Source organism: Nannospalax galili, unplaced genomic scaffold (genome assembly GCF_000622305.1).
Source record: "Nannospalax galili isolate Female #2095 unplaced genomic scaffold, S.galili_v1.0 scaffold546, whole genome shotgun sequence".
NCBI lineage: Eukaryota > Metazoa > Chordata > Mammalia > Rodentia > Spalacidae > Nannospalax > Nannospalax galili.
The window spans coordinates 1,667,339-1,684,529 of record NW_008355158.1 but is presented as its reverse complement, the minus strand read 5'-3'; positions in this window follow the sequence as shown (position 1 = coordinate 1,684,529).

The window sequence follows — 17,191 nt, the reverse complement described above, 5'->3', positions numbered from 1 at the left end:
TCTTGCAGAGGACCGGGGTTTGATTCCCAGCACCCACATGGCAGCTATAAACCATCCTTAACTCCAGCTCCAGGGGAATCCAAAGTCCTCTTCTGACCTCCACAGCATTGCACGACATGGGTGCACTCACATACATGCAAGGCAATACACAAATATACATAAAACAAAACTAAAAAAAAAAAAAACACATGCTTTGGGGCCAGTATTCTTGAGTTCTGATATTCCTTTCAAAGAACTCCCTCCAGACTGCATCTGTCTCCACACTGCTAACTCCAGAAGGAGCTCACTTGAGCAGATATAAGCCCAAACACAGACTTGAAGCCAAGGCAGTCATCTCCACAGTTTGAAACTCATACACCCCAGCTGAACCACAGATGTATGAATAAGAAATAAGTGCTTATTTCTGTGTGTCACAGAGACTTTGTGGTTGTTTGTTATGCAACAAAAACTGATTAACACAAAATTGGTCCCAGAAGTCTGGAGCTGTCATCATTAAAACTTGAAATACGTGGCGATGATTTGGAGCTGGCGGCAGCAGGACGGGAAATTGCTAAATGAACTTAAGAACAATGATCTGGGTAATGGAGTGGCAAACATTTGGTAAAATTGACTCTAGTGGTGATGTAGAAAAGGAAAACAAAATCTATCTATTGAATTGGCACTGTTGAGCTAGGAAGTATTGAGGCATAATCTTGAAAGTGCGAACTAGCTTCTATCAAAGACGTTAGATCACAGCAGATGAGCTCAGGAGGGGAGTGACCTGTTAGCAAGCAGTGGTCAGGGGACAAGGAGACAGCACAAAAAGGTAGAACAATAAAGCTGGTTCTGAGTTAGAGATGAAATCATGGGTGTATCCATAATGCTTATTTAGAACCATGAAATAATTACTTTTTTAAAGCAAATTCCCTTAGCTGAATCAAGGAGTTTCTAAGCTTAAAGCATTTCTCAGCACATCAAGTACATCCAAATTACTGTTAAATCTAGAGAGAAGGGCAGGTCAAAAAATAATAATTTTAAAAATAACCTTAGACAAATAAAGTGAAATACAAATAAATGCATCAAAGATATGCAACATGTTTTGTAAAACAAGTAGACCAGGTAAAAGAAAACAAGAGGAATTACAAAAGTTCTAAAAACAGAAAGAGGCTTAAAAGATGGTCATTTTCTATAGGGGAGAACCTCTACTATCATTCTGCTAAACAGTCATAATACTAGACTGAATCCTAATGATTTAGTGTTGTACCCATAGATTAGTGCATCTCTCAGCTCTCACCAGAGAAGCTTCTTCTTACAGCAAATGATGATTGACACAGAGACCCACACCTGGCTAAAGTGAAGAGAACAGGAGACTATAGAGTGCTCAGCCTTAAATGGGACCCCTGTATCATACTCTCTCTTCCCAGGACTCAAATATCATTACAAAAGAGGCAACAGAAACAATCTAAGAGCCAGAACTGGTACATGAATACAAGGAAATTCTTGTCTGGACACCACAGAGTGGCTTCACATATGAACCCACAGCACTTATGACAGAATGCACAGGACCTGGGGTCCAGCATGGATTAGGGAGGTGGGCAGGAAATCCCGGCCCTAGCTGAAGAGCTTTGGCAGGAGGAGGGAGTGTCAATTTTCCTTATTGTTGGGACACCTGGTAAGTTGATCACACTCCAAGAGATAGATCCACACCCAAGAGCACTTGGGAAACACAGATTTGACTTAACTGACCTTTAGAAAAAAGACAAATAATAATAGAGGGCATGAAGTCAGAGGGGAGTACAAAGTTGAGATGGAGAGGGGGTAGGCGTCTGAGTATAATCAAATACATTATATGAAATTCTTGAATCAATAAAAATGTTTTTTAAGATGGTCTTTTCCCAATGAATCACATACTTTCCAATGCTTTCTTTAGAAAAGACCAAGAAAATGATAACAAATGACAGTATCCCCAGAAGGAAGGCCCAAGAAATATGGAAAAGAATAGGTTGAAAAGAGCTCCCAAAGAAAAAACTAGGGGTTGGTAAAGGACTTCTCTCACTGAAAACAGGAAAACCTGGTAACATTTGCCTAGCACTCCAGTGGATGCTATTTGCACTCCCTTCTGGACAGGGCAGTTCAGGTAGGACAATTGCCTTTGTTCTCCCTTTCTTCTGAACAAATAACCTCCTTGTAGTTTCTTGGTCTTTAACTGAAGATGGAAAAATTCCAAGCACCTTACAAGTGACAAGATCTTAGCTTTAACCTTACTGCTATGTTTTATAAGAACTTTTGCTATATTTTCCTTGAAGAGAGAGTAATTTTTATAAAGGAAAATAATAAATAAATAAGTAAATAAATAAATAATAAAATATATAAATGAGCATGTACTACCATGCCCAGCCATTTATTTATTTATTTATTAAATTTATGTATGATACAAGTAAATTCTAAAATGTACATAAATGATTGCACTTTAGAGGTCACTATGAAAAGAGTTTCCTCTGGGACATAGGAAGAACACTGGACTTCTATTTGTAACCTTAAGGATGCTGGTAGAAACCACCATCTAAGATACAGCTGCCCCTGCCTGCTGTACATAGCCAGCTCCAGGCCAGCTGTGGCTACATGGAGACTCTGTTTCCCTGTCTTAAAAAAAATACACGAAGGAAGGAAGACATTTCCAAGCAAAGAAAGAAAGAAAGAAAGAAAGAAAGAAAGAAAGGAAAGAGAGAGAGAGAAAGAGAGAAAGAAGGAAGGAAAGAGAGATGGAAGGAATGAAGGAAGGAAGGAAGGAAGGAAGGAAACAAGCTAGCTGTACATCAGAATACACAATTATAATCTCAATACTAGAATAATCATTTAAAGGATAGTATTAGCTACATAGCAAGATTGTGTCTCCAAAATGAGAGAGAGAGAGAGAGAGAGAGAGTGAGAGAGAGAGGGACTTTTTATTATGGTACACAACAGAGTTTTGTGGATTCTTATTACACTAATAAATTCAGCTATCAATAATACCTCTTCTTTATGTGGTTCTAGAATTGAAAAGTATGATTTTTCTCGTTCAAATATTTATCTGATGATTCTTATGGTATAAACACACTGAATTAACTTAGCAGTCTCTGGTGACAATAAATATCTATGCAATCATATACTGTGTTATTTTCAATATACAGGAGATAATACAGTTCATTTGTTTATAGGATTCTTTATAAACATTTGAATAATAAAATTATCCTCCAACTCTCTAAACTTCCATATCTCAAGCAAAATTATGTATAACCAAAATAATCATTAAGTTTTGAGGTGAAATATAGTCTAAAGAAATACTATGTGAAACATGCAAAAATAAAGTGTCTCCAAATGATATCTATGGTTTGTTATGACAGAAAACATTCAAAACTTTCTCTTAAGTGAAGGATTAAATGATATCTATACACTAATATTCTTGTGTTTTGCAATTGTGAGTAAACACAGGCGGGTATGGATGATTTTCAGGGAATGTACAACTCAATATATTCACTATGAAATTTATTTTTATAAAAACAAAAGCACCATAAATTTCCCTTATGTGCAAATATAAAAATCTGAATCAGTGACAGAAAAAAATATCGAATAATTATAATTTTGAAAATTATGAGTATATTTTAGCATGATCAAAGCTCTTGACTCTCACTTAAGAATATGACCCTTGCATGCAAACTTCATTCATCTCTATACATACTTCCAGACAACAGAGAAATGATCTATACATTCTCAAATTTTTGAAGGCCTGATGGGTTGATGATATTCATGTACATAGAACCACAGACACTTGTCAGCTACTAAACTTTGCTCTTGACACTAACTGATAGAGCCTTGACCCCATCTTTTACAGAGTAGAGTCTAAGGCCTTGGGGCTGTCATTTTCAAGACATCAGTATGTATTTTTATTAAATTATCTATATGTTATGGAATGAATTATGTCCTGCCAAAATTCATAGGTGAAGGTCTAACTCTTTTCATTTAGAGATGGGGAGTTGGAGACTTTAACGTCAAATGGCCTTTAACGTCAAATCATAAGGATAGGCTACTAGTCCATTAGAATCCATGGCCTTATGAGAAGAGGTAGAAAGAACACTGGTGGTTCTGAGATAATGGAGGGTTTGACCCAGAGAGCAGAATGTTAGGCAAGAAGACTTAGCACTGGGATGACAACAACAATGACATGATCAAAGGCTTGAGCCAGAAAACAATTGTGAGAAGACTGAGCCCTGGGATATCTTTATTTTATATGATTGGTGCTGATTGAAACAATGTCAATACTTGTAGATTACAACAATACAATATTTGTAGAGATAATACCAACACATGATAGAAACTGCCTAATTAGCAAATTCTAACCTTTCCATAATTATATCAATATGCATAAACTGAAATGGAATCAGCAAAACAGAATGTAACAATAGATGCTAAGTGAACAATGATGTTTGAAGCATAAATGGATATTTAGACAACACTTTGAAAAAGAAAGTGTGCGAACAGGAAAATATATGAGAAAGAATATATTGTTTAATTCATGTTTTATATATCTTGTTTTGCACATATGGTACAATATTTCAAATAAAAATAGTTCTTAGTATAGGCCTAGTATGCCAGATTTAGAACTAAAGAGAGTTGCACCATGTTCACAGGTCCATCTGACTTCACCCTCCAGGGACAATAACTATAGCTCAGATCCAGGAAATGGGAAGCACTGCTTCAAGCCTTGTCCTTGAGAGTCTAGACAAGTAATGTCATGCAAAATAGAGTAATTCAGATTTTGCCATTGATAGTTTGCTTCAATACAATAGTATTCAACTACATAGGTAAAATGTGTGCGTGATTATAAGTTGTTATTTCTGTTATAAATGATAAATAATTTGTATTACTTTTTATATTTTTCTATATTAGCTGTGGAATGAGCATTACAGTTAACACTTTTTTAAATTAATTTATTTATTTTTACACCCATTTCCCAGATAGCACCCTCCCATAGCCTCCGTCCCCCTGACTAGAGCCCTTATACTCTGATATCCCTGCTACTGTCTATTGTGTTGTCAGCACTCCCAGCCATTCCCCATTACTTGCCCTTCTGGTGAATCTAGTCAGCCTATCTAGAGGTCTTTGTTTTAGGAGGATCAGCTGTTCCTCATCTAGCAGCAATCAGTTGCCAATATTCCTTTAGATAAGATTGAGGTCTGCTGTTCATTTTCCCAGTTCTATGCTGGGTTACTATCTGGGAATCCCTTTGGCCACCCTGGCCAACAACTCGGAGGTATCGCCTGTCTGACATTGTTGCTTATAATTCAGAAGACAATAAAAAGCCTACACATAATTTCAACTACAACATGCTTTAGGGTATGAGTTTCTCAAGTGGTTGAGCTGAGAACTGAAATTACTGCCAAGGGAAAAAGGGAAAAATGGCAGATAGATAGGATTTCTCAGATGCACAGTTTTGTTGAACCAACTGAATTCTTTGTTTATGTTATTTACTAACCCAGTGCCCTGATGGATAACATCACATAGGAAAAGCACTTCAATATCTTTCCCCTAGAATTTTGTTAAGAAAGGTAAAATTGAGTACATATGTCCTTCTGTGCATGTGTGTGTTTTCCTTTTAAGTGCTAAATGGTAGCTATCAAATTCAGCACTGCAGCCAGGACGTTAGACAGAATTGGATAGCTCCAATTTATGCTTACAGCTTCTTTATTTCCCATTAGAACACATCTTCTCTGGTTCAGTGTTGTTTGATGGGACTAAGGTCCTGATATGAATTTCTTCAAAGATCAAAATGCAATGGCACTTTTAGGATTCAAAATGATTCTAATTGAGGAAGACACATGTACTTAAAGATAATGGAATTAATCTGGCCTAAGTCTAAAAATATGTGTGTGATTTAGTAAGTTTATGGTTTAAAGATAATGATTAACATTTTAGAATGTATAATTGGCTATTTTCTAGTAATAGAGACTTATAAAATATCATTGTCTGAATGATTTTTATGTGTCTTATTCATGCCATGTTCTTTAAAAACAAATCTCTCTTTCTATACAAATATCGATTCTTAATTACTTTGTGTGCAAGTGTGTGAATGTGTGTGGAGTGAACATGGAGGTCAGAAGACAACTTGCAGGAATCATTTCTTTGCTTCCTCCATGTGAATTCCAGAAACCATCATATTAGAGTCTTAAAAGTTGTTAGCACTGCCAATTACTTTTCTAGGAACATTACTGTGTGGTTGTTTAAGAATCTTTATTTATGGTTTCACACGCAGTGTTTTTAAGGGATTATGAATCTGCTACACGTAAACGCCATATATCATTTAATTAGAAGAGTTGATATTGATATTTCCCCTAGTAAACTAAATATATCACTCTCTCGAGCCACAATATATTTTACATATATGGAGTAATGAAGTCTAATAATAAAAAAATACCTACTTACTGTAAATTCTCTGGTATATCCTCATGCTATCAATAATGTTAAAAATATGAAATTGAACAGGCAAGAAAAAAAGAGTTCATAAACATCTAGAGACCAAAAATTTCAAAGCAATTTTTAGTTTCTAGTGGAATAAAAACCTCACATATATTTTGCTCACTGAACAATATATTCCACACATTAAAGTTAGAATTCACCAGAGAGAAACTAGAAGTGAAGAATGAAGAATTATATACCATGCCATTGACAGGAAAATGGATGGAATTTATCAGCTTGTTAAATAGAGTAAATGATACTCAGAAAGGGCAAAAAATGCACATTTCTCTCAGATTTAGCCTAAATGATTTTTAAAGAAAGAAAAATAGGAGACTATTTGTGAAAAGGAAGACAATTGGGGGAGGACAGGAAAGGTGGTGGAAGGTAGGTGCTGACATTGAAGTATATTGATATATCACATATAGAATCATAATGAAATCTATTGTTTCTATAATTAGTATATGTTAATAACACTGAGGAAATGCATTAAGAAATGCATTTGGATGTAGAGGTGAAAATTATCTTCAAATTTGAGAAATAAACCATACGGCAAGAAATAGAAATACATTACTTCATTAAACCAAAATTCTCAACAAAAAATATTTTCAAGTAATTCAAACAGAAATTATCCAAGAAGACAGCAGGGTGATTTCACAATCTCCAGAGGATGTGTTTGCTGACAGAGACCTTGTCAAATCCTAGCAGATGTGTCACATGCTTTTAGTGAAGATTCTATGGTCATCAAATCCCTGCAAAGATGTTCTTGTTTAAAATGTTCCATTATTCCACCAAAAAGAATTAAAGACTGCAGCATATATCATCTAAATTGATGTGGAGTACAATTTTGCCCATTGTTCTAAGGGATTTAGAAAGTACATATTCTAGATGATGGGTTCACAAATTATGGTCTAACATGCCAAAGTTTACTACTGCCTGATTTTATATGCTCCATCATGCAATAATGGTTTCCATATTTTTAATTTGTCCAATATTAAAATAATATCTCATTATATAAAAATTATGTGTAATTAATATTCCCATGTCCATAAATTAAATTTCAGTATAACATACTCATATGCATGCATTTACATACTGTCTATTGAGGCTTTCTGGGCAAAATGACAAACCTGAGATTTTTACAGCCCACAAAACTCAAAGTATGATCTGTGTATGATTTCCAAATATATTGCCCTCTGCTCTGGGCTACTGGAGACTAGCCTCTGTACTCTGAAGTAATTACCAATGCAAAGCAATGGCATTTACTATCTCAAATTTGCAGACAAATGCTGCATTTACCTAAGCTAATCTTCATAACTTTGGTTTTCTTCTGGTACCTTATATCATAATTACTTGTCCATCCAACTGGACAAGGCAGGAATATAGAAGCTTCCCATCTATCTCTTTCAACCACATACCATGTGTCCCACATCACCACACCCAACCCTGGGTGTTTATCCACTCCTCTCCACCCCCACCTTTACAGTCCTAGCCCAAGTACCCTTGTTCATAAATTGAAGACAGTTTATTAACTAGTTTCCCTTGCTAGTGTCTTAAAATTAAAATATATGTTAACAAAAAAAAATGACATGAGATCACTATGAAATGCAGAGAAGTCCAAACAAAGCAAAATAAGAATGACTATACTTAAATATTTAAAGCTACCAATTCTAGCCTATCTTTTTATTTTACTTTTCCTGATCTCTTCACTTTCATTAGCTTCATTCCATGTTTGATTCTACTATGCTGCTAAGTTATACACATTTCAATAAGAACTCAAAATGGAAATATTTTCCTTCTTTGCTTTTTATAAATTAGAAAATTTATGTGGTGGGAGAAAACACTTAGTCATGAGATTCTTAGACTGTCCTCTCTCTTCTCTGAACATTGCATGAAGTGTGTTTAAGTCTTAGGCTGCCTGATCATATGGTTTCAAAGAAATCACCATGTTAACATTTTGGTTCTTTTAATACGTACTATAATGTTGAATTTCTGTTATCAACTTAGTGGGATCTGAAGGAGAGTATATGAGATGTGACTAAAGAAACAAGAAAAGGACTTTTTGTCGTTACGAACTTTTTCCACATGCTGTTTTTACATATCTATTCACTTCCATGGCGTGTCTCCCAGAGCCATGTTTTCTTCCACTCACATTTATCCTTTTTCTTTATTTTCCTGTGACTTTGTGGCTTCTCTCAATTGCTCTGTTTATGACTGTACTTTCAGCCAACTTCATTTACTTTCAGAAAAATGTTCCTTTAACTCTACAATGGTTCTGTTAGTTCTTTTCTTGAACTTGTTGATTTTCTTGTCTTTTGAGAGTGTGTCGCATCCCTCAGAATCCCCACTCTTACCTTATTACCTTGTGCTCTCCTCGTCTGGTTCAGTCCCCTATTTTCACTTGATGCTGAGCTGTTATGTCCCCTCCTTCATGTATTTTGCTGATAAAACTCCCCTCAGTTTTTAATTTAACCAATGTTCCTCATTTCCACACCTCAGATGTGGTTTTCTTCAGTATTTCTCCATTGAATTCTTTTTCCATATCTTGCTTCACCTTCCTCATGTGAGTCATCTGTCTGTTTTCTCAGTCAGGAGCTTATTTTCCTCCTTGATTTCCTTGATCACACTCATAAACATCTTTTTTGAGCTGCCTGTCTGGGACATTTTCTAATTCACTCTCACTAGTTGCTATTACTGTAGGATCATTAAATTTTGAAAGAGTTATATTGTCTTAGATTTTATTCTTGCTGTTTCTTATGTCACTGTGTCAAAATTTACCCATCATATGTTATTGCTTGCTTTTGTTTGCTTTTTTTCATCAGCTCTATTCTTCCTGTGGAGCTGTTTATAATTTTTACATGAGATTTAGGTGTGGTAGAGTTGAGTGTATGTTTCAGAAAATAGTTCCACAGCCCAGGAGCTCAAGGTGGCTGGTATAAGATTTATTAATTGCAGTAGCAACTGCAGATTCTTGATATCACCATTACGGGAATGCAGTACCAGCCAATGCAGAGGCCCCTTTGCCTTCAGTAGCAATTGAAGGTAAACAGCCAAGGATAGTAAGGCATATGCAAGAATTTAAGTTAATAAGGTTAGCAGTGGGAGGGAAGGGGAGTAAGGTGGGTAATAATGAGTAATTATTATATCTACTTTGAAAATTCAAAACAAATCAAAGTGGGTAAAGTAGGCAAAAGGGGAAAGTTAGGATACCTTTATGATCACAAATTTTAGAGCTTGTTAAAATTATGACATGTTAAGAGGGGGGAATAAGGACAGAGAAAGAAGAAAAGACATGAATAAGAAGGGAGTGCATGAGATGTGGCTGGAGGATACTAAAGAATGCCTTGTGGTAAACTGGGGAGAAAAGCAATACTCCTAAAACCTAACTGAATAATATACAAACACAGCAAAGCCCTCTTGAGACATGTATGTAAGAATAGGAATTACATAATGAAAATAAATAAAAAGATCTTATGGAGTGAATTCCTGGCACAGCTGCACTGAGTGGAAAGGTGCCGTTCTCACACTAGCACTAGCAGGCTTCACTTGCTGCTGTGTTTGGTGTTCTGGGAGTTCTAGAGGGGAAGGGAGGGGAGGTGGAGAGAGAAGCAGGGAGGGGAAAATAGAAGTCCTTTCCTGGGGTTTCCCTAGTGTGTCCTCTTGCCTTGTTTGTCAGGTACAAGACCTTCAATGCCCCTGAAGCTGGGAGGGCAAAGGTGTTGATACAGAGGGGGAGGACTAAGCGCATGCGCCCATATATGAATCACGTAGAGATCAGAGGACAACGTGGTGGTTCAGGCCTTGCATAGTGAGGATCCTGGGATTGACCTCATGTCATCAGGCTTATAGCAAGTGCCTTTAACTGCTGAGCCAGCTCACATCACTGGCCCAATTTTACTATTCTTCATGAGCTATGCTAGCTCTTTTAGCTCTTTTTTAACATCTCATAAAACAAATACATATATATTTTCACAAAAATATTGGAAATTGCATCCCTAACTCTTGCCCTGATTCCAAAGCTAAAATTTGCCAGATGCTACTTTTATCTTCTTTTCTTTGCAATTTTTATTGCTACTGTTTTGTGTGGCATGTTTCTGCCATTGTGTGACTATTTTGCGGAATTATTTTTGTTTGTAATACCTCTCCACATACCCTACACTTGCCCCTTTGTGAACCGTGAATGGTGACATTCAGTCTCAGTTTGAAATGGAGCGAAAGGAGACTCACCTGCGACTGGCTGTAATTTCAGTCTCAAACAGCTGTGGTCTCCATTTTAATTTGTTTTTGTTTTTCTAGTGTGCTCAGTTCCATACTTGGATTTTGAGGAGGCTTATTTATTTCTTTGTGAAATTCATTTTTTTTTATTTTATTTATTTTTATTTTGTGTGTATGTGTGTATTGCCTGCGTGTAGGTAAGTGGACCCATGTCGTGCAATGCCTGCAGAGGTCAGAGGAGGTCAGAAGAGGCTGTAGGATCCCCTGGCACTGGAGTTACAGATAGTTGTTAGCTGCCATGTGGGTGCTGGGATTCGAACCCAGGTCTTCTGCAAGAACAACCAGTGTTCTACAAGAACAACCAGTGTTCTTAACTGCTGAGCCATCTCTCCAGCCCCTGTGAAATTCTTTTACTCACAAAATCTCTGTCCTTAAATCTGATCCCTTTCCTTTTCTTTTCCACATTTTGTGTCTCTTTAGGAGGATCCTTTCCTAGGACTAAAATGACCTTGACTGAAAGCATAGTAATAAACAAAGAAACACTGAGGGAAGTAACAGACATACACACACACACCAAAAAAAAAAAACAGAAAAAAAAGAAAACTTGTAAAATATTATCTGGAGGAATAGTCACTCTGGATGACACAGATGTCCTTTAGCCTTCTTCATCCTGCTCTCTCCACTCTGAAATCTGAAACAGCAGTTTCCAAAATAGAGCTTTTGCACTCACCTTTAATCCTTCCCAAAATCTGGGATCTTGATTTACCTACCAATGAAAGGAACATTAGGCAAGAATTTCCAAAAGTATGACCCTTACTCCAAGAGTCTACTTCAGAATTAGAGAAATGTGCATTGTTTATACTGCCTTCCTACTGAGGACCACAGATTATTATTGTTGTTAGGCACTATCTATAATCAATATCTCTCTCTCTCTCTCTCTCTCTCTCTCTCTCTCTCTCTCTCTCGTCTCTGGTGTATTTGAGACAGGGTCTCCCTGTAATCCCAGCTGTCATGGAACTCACTATGTGGACCTGGCATGGAACTCACTATGTGAACTAGGGTGGCCCCTATCTCACAGAGGCTGCCTGTGCCTCCCAAGTGCTGGTACTAAACACATGCACCATCACACTTGGCTTTCATATCCATTTCTTAAATATTACAAAAATGTGAACTTTTTTTCTTTGGATGTATTTGAAGGATAAAGAACTGTTTACTTATCTTGTCACACTGGTCATTACTGCAGTTGACGTGGCACATAGCTGGGTGAGATTGTTGATGACTTTTTTTACCCAATCAGCCTACAGCGCCTCCAGGACTATGAGAGCTCACCAGTAATAGGGCAGCTTCTGGTCCTGTCATGTCCAGAAGACACTGTTTTTCTCTGGTTAATCCTGGCTTTTACCTCTTACAATCTTTCCACCCCATCTTCCACAATGGTCCCTGAGCTATAAGAAGAGGATGCAATATAAATGTACCAAGTGTGGCTGAGCACTCCATAGTCACTTATGCTCTGTACTTTGACCAGATGTGATTTTCTGCCTTAACTGCCATCCACTGCATACAGAAATTTCTCTGATGAGATCTAAACTAATTTATGGGGACAGAAATATGAATTTACAGGGCAGTTTGATACTATGTCCATTTAGTAAAATAATAGCAGTAGGTTCACCCTGGGGTCTTGTGAGCTTCCCAACAGTGGGTTCTTGGCCAGACTTTCAATACCAGGCATGTTTCCTCCTATGGGGTGGGCCTTAAATCCTATCAGAAAGCATTTGGTTACCCCCATAGCATTTAGGCTACTGTTGCATTCATGGGCATATCTTGCCACAGCAGTCATTATTGCATTCACAGGACCCACATTTGGGTAAGGCTAATAATGACTTTTTCCCCAGCAGCCCAAATCGCACCCCCCCCCATACTATGAGAACAAACTGGCATCAGGGAAGCTTCTGGAAATACTAATTTGATTTCTCCATGTTCTCTGAACAATCTGTGTGATATCTTCAGCAATAGAGTCTTACCAGCAAGTTCTGGTTGTGTAACCAAGAGCAATGGCAATAGCCTGGATTGTTGGGGGTGGGGTGGATTCTTCTGATTTCATGTACTACAGAGCCAGAAAAAAAGTTGTATCATTATCTTCCAAACCATAGCAATCTTTTCTTCCTTTCGTGAACATTTTTATTGAGGTTTTGTGCATTTCACACAGCAAATCTTAATCATATTTAGTCCCCTCCCCCATCTACACCCCCCACATCCCCTCTCACCAGATTTCATGCATTCTGTCATATATGTTAAGATCTAGGTGGTAAAGTTTTTATACCCAGACATCCCTCTATGCAAGTTCATCCACTGGAGTCTAGTCAGCTTATCTAGATTCATTCCCTTAAAGAATATTAACTCTCCCTCAGCCTGCAAAATCAGTTGCCAATAGCTCCTCCACTAAGGTTGACGCCTGCTGCCAATTTTCCCAGTTCTACGCTGATTTTCTGTCTGATTGATTCAGCATTAGTAATGTGCATGCTGTCAGCATTTCGGCAAGTTCATTCGAGCAAATTCCCAGAGGCCTGAAAGTCTGCTTCCTTATGCTCATGTACTGACCCTGGCTCTTAAAATCTTTCCACTCCCTCTTATACAATGGTCCCTGAATCACAGATGGGTGAGTTCTAATATATGAGTCTCATCAAGAGACACATACTCTGAAGTTTCTTATTCTCTACATCTTGGCCAGTTGCAGCTTTCTGTGTGCATCATACTCTGTGGCATGAGGAAGTTTCACTGGTAAGAGTTGAGGGATGCATTAGTATTCTTTCCATCCCCTCTTCTGCTGTGTTCCAAGAGCCTTAGATGTAGAGGTTCACTTGGGGCTGAGCATCTCTTAGACACACACTCTGCATATGTGACCAATTGTAGAACTCTGTGATCACCTCCATCTGTTGCAAAAAGAGCTTTCTTCGATGAGTCATGTATGGCATATTTGTCTGTAAATATAAGCATCCATATTTAGCATATGATAAATTTCATTTTTCTAGAGATATGATGGAGATAGGATTTTCTCCCATGAGTTCATTCCTACTGTGAGAGGATTTTAAGTCCAATTAGATAGCTATTGATTACACCCAAGATAAAAGTGCCACTACTGTACTCATATAGTTTGTTGGGCTGGTCATTGTTGTGGTTATTAGGCTTTGAAGCTGAGGTTAGAGCATTGATTAATATTCTTCCTTAGCAGCTTACATAGTTGTAGAAGAGGCAGTGTCAGGCTTAAGCACAGGCTGCACTAAGAGAACACAGCTTCCGCTTTGAGATCACAGCCCACGCTTCCGCAAAATAGCCAACCTACAACCTGCCAAGATGAGGGGATCTATCAGGAAGTGACACACCATTTTATGGGACACTGGGGAGAGGGGGAGAGGTATATAAGGCTTGCACTTCCTAGCAATAAACAAGTCTGCAGCACCTCGCCTAGTGCCTGCTTCCACCCGACTCCCGGAGTCGGCAAGGGGAGAGGTATATAAGGCTTGCACTTCCCAGTAATAAATGAGTCTGCAGCACCTCGCCTAGTGCCTGCTCTCACCCGAATGCTGGAGTTTGTGTGTTGATTCTGCACCATTCACTCCCACCTCAGCCAGAACCCTAGTTCCCTGCAGTCCCTCGTGGGCTGGGGAAACATGCAAGAGCTGGCACCCGAACAAGTTCCCCCCCCCTTGTTAAATCAGGGAGGCACACTAAGCCACATGGTCCCAAAGCCCACATCAGCACCTTTCCCTTCTCAGCTCATCCTGGTGAGTTCACATAAGGGCCATTCCACCCCGAACTCAGAGCCCAGGCTTCAGGTCATCCTGTTGCCTGTCCCAGAGACACCGTATGAGCATATGGCTGAAGGTGTCACAGCCTCCAGTAGTCCCTCACTAAGCACAAGACATTGGGATCCTATATACCTATTCATGTTGGGGAGGTTTATGTCCGAGTGGCTCACAGTCCTTGTTTGCTTCATTTGTGCCTCTTGGTAGTCAACCTTGCCTTTTACTTTTGAGGTGAGCTCGAAAAACCTTCAATAGAGAACACAACGCTATTGTGCTCCCCTTTCCCCTCCATAGCCTCTAGCCATTATTGCCAGTCTTAAAGCCTCCCAGCTTGTTGTCTCCTCCTCCCGGCTCACCGCCTCCTCATCCCTTAGCAACAGCTCTCCCAGAGCTTGGGTGGGAGCTAGACAAGCAGCAGCAGCACTGGCGACGAGGCCGAGCTGGGTCCGGGGTGCAGAACACAGTGGTGACAGAGGCTGTGCTAGGTGGGGATGGGGTCCTCTGGCAGGGGGTGTGGGCCATGCTGAGAGACCCACACCAGGCCACCTTCATGAATGTTCTGCACCTCTACCTATGGCTCTTTCTGCTTGGCCTGCCCTTCACCTTCTGCATAGCCCACCCACCCCTTACTGCCCCTTGCCAGCCCATGTCTGCCTTTCCAGTTAATGTTGGCACCAATGCTGCACAACAGCCATGGGTGCCCACCCCTCTCATGGACCTTGCACTCATCCACAAAGCCGCCAACTAATCAGGACCTGACTCCCCATATTTTGAGCAAGTTCTCCACTCAAAAAATCAGCTCACATACCACACTCCCTGGTATCCTAGCTCAGGGGAATGCCACCACAGATGCCCTGATTATGATAGCCCAGTCTAGCCCATTAGAACAAGCAAGAGCTTTACATCAACAATTCCACCTGTCCCCTCAGAGTATTCATAAACTCCTCCTAGAAATCCCCGTATCCCAATGCAAGCACCTTGTCTGCTCATGTGCTACCTGTGCCCCACTTATGCCTCTCGAGCCCCTTAACAGGGGAGGAGTGAATCCCCATGGTTTGATACCCAACACCATTTGGCAAATGTATGTGACTCACTACCCCCCCTTTTGGGAAATTGAGATTCATTCATGTTATAGTTGACACATGCTCTTCCCTTATTTATGCTTTAGCTCTCTCAGGGGAAAGACCATACATGCCATTAAAGCTATAAAGTCTGCCATGTTAATCTAGGGTGTACCCTGGGCACTTAAGACTGATAATGAGCCTGCTTATTCCTCTCAAGAATTCAACAAATTTGTTTCCTGCTGGGGAATCAAACGTACCTTTGGTATTCCCTATAACCCACAAGGACAAACCATTGTCAAAAGGGCCAACAGGACACTTAAGTCCCTCCTGGCTAAAAGCCCCTTGGCTGAGACCAAATGCAACCCTCACCTGGCTCTTACTGAGGATTTGTTCCACCTTAATTTCCTCTTGTTTGACAGCCGGGGGTCTCAATCCAGCATACAAACATTGGCCCTCTTGCCTCAGGCTACACTCCTACCACTAGTTAGGTGGAGGGATACAATTTCATCCCTGTGGCAGAAACCAGCCCCCATCCTGACACGAGGATGAGGATACGCTTGTATATTTCCACAGGATGCTACAACACCCATCTGGATTCCATCGAGAGACATCCAGCCAGCTACAGAAACCCATCTGGAGACAGGACCAACGGCAAGTTTGATAAGCCATGACATCCTTTTCTGGCTTCGTTATCTTTGGCACCCTTTTGTCCTTTGGCTGTGCTTCTCCCCAGGCTTCAGATCCCTGGGTACTGGTCCCCTTACCACCTCTGATCCTCCCTGCAGATGAAAAGTCACCCGCTTTCCCAGTTCTCTTTACTACTAATGAATCCCTCGGTCTCCCCACTATGTAATTGATTCACATGTCCGTTCCCATAAATGGCACATGGCCCCTTGCAGGGTTACTCTGCTTCAGCCCAGTCCTTAACCCCTCCTCCCCTAATGTCTCTCACTGTCACTCCCTCTTTAACATCACAACAGGCAACTTGCATGGAAACCAAAGCCAGGGCTCCTTATGGGGCCTCAAAATACGGTCTCCTTTAGTAAAAGACACTTCTGAGACTACAGTGTCCTTTGTGCCCCCTGGGGCCACCACCCCTTCTCCCCCAAGGGTCAGGCATACTTCATGGACCCGGTGTCTGCCCATCTATAAACTTCCCACCACATTGTGCTTTCCTACTCCATGGGAACAATGCCTCCCGCTCACTCATGGAAGTATGCTCCACTTTACTATGGATTATGATGGACACCTGCAGGCTTCCTCCCTGGCAGCCTGGAGACACCTTGTCTCTACAAAACCTTACTCCTATGTCTACCCTGACCCCAGGCATAAAGACACTGTCAGGGGGGCCTGGGAGCTCTGTGGGCTGGCAGTTTGACTGGATTTGCATCCTCTCTCCTTTGTGTTAGATGGAGCTATCTTTAATGATACATATATGGGTGATAACTCAGAGACAGGTTCCTCAGGTGTCACAGACCAAACTTGGACACCTGATGAAGTCTCTGTTAATATCTCTTTTTCATTCTCCTCGCCCATTTGTGTTCACCCCCCATTTTCTCTGCTCTTGTTAATATCACAAGTGACCTGGAGGATACACTTAACTGCTCCCTTGCTAATTGCACTCTCTCGACATGCTGGATT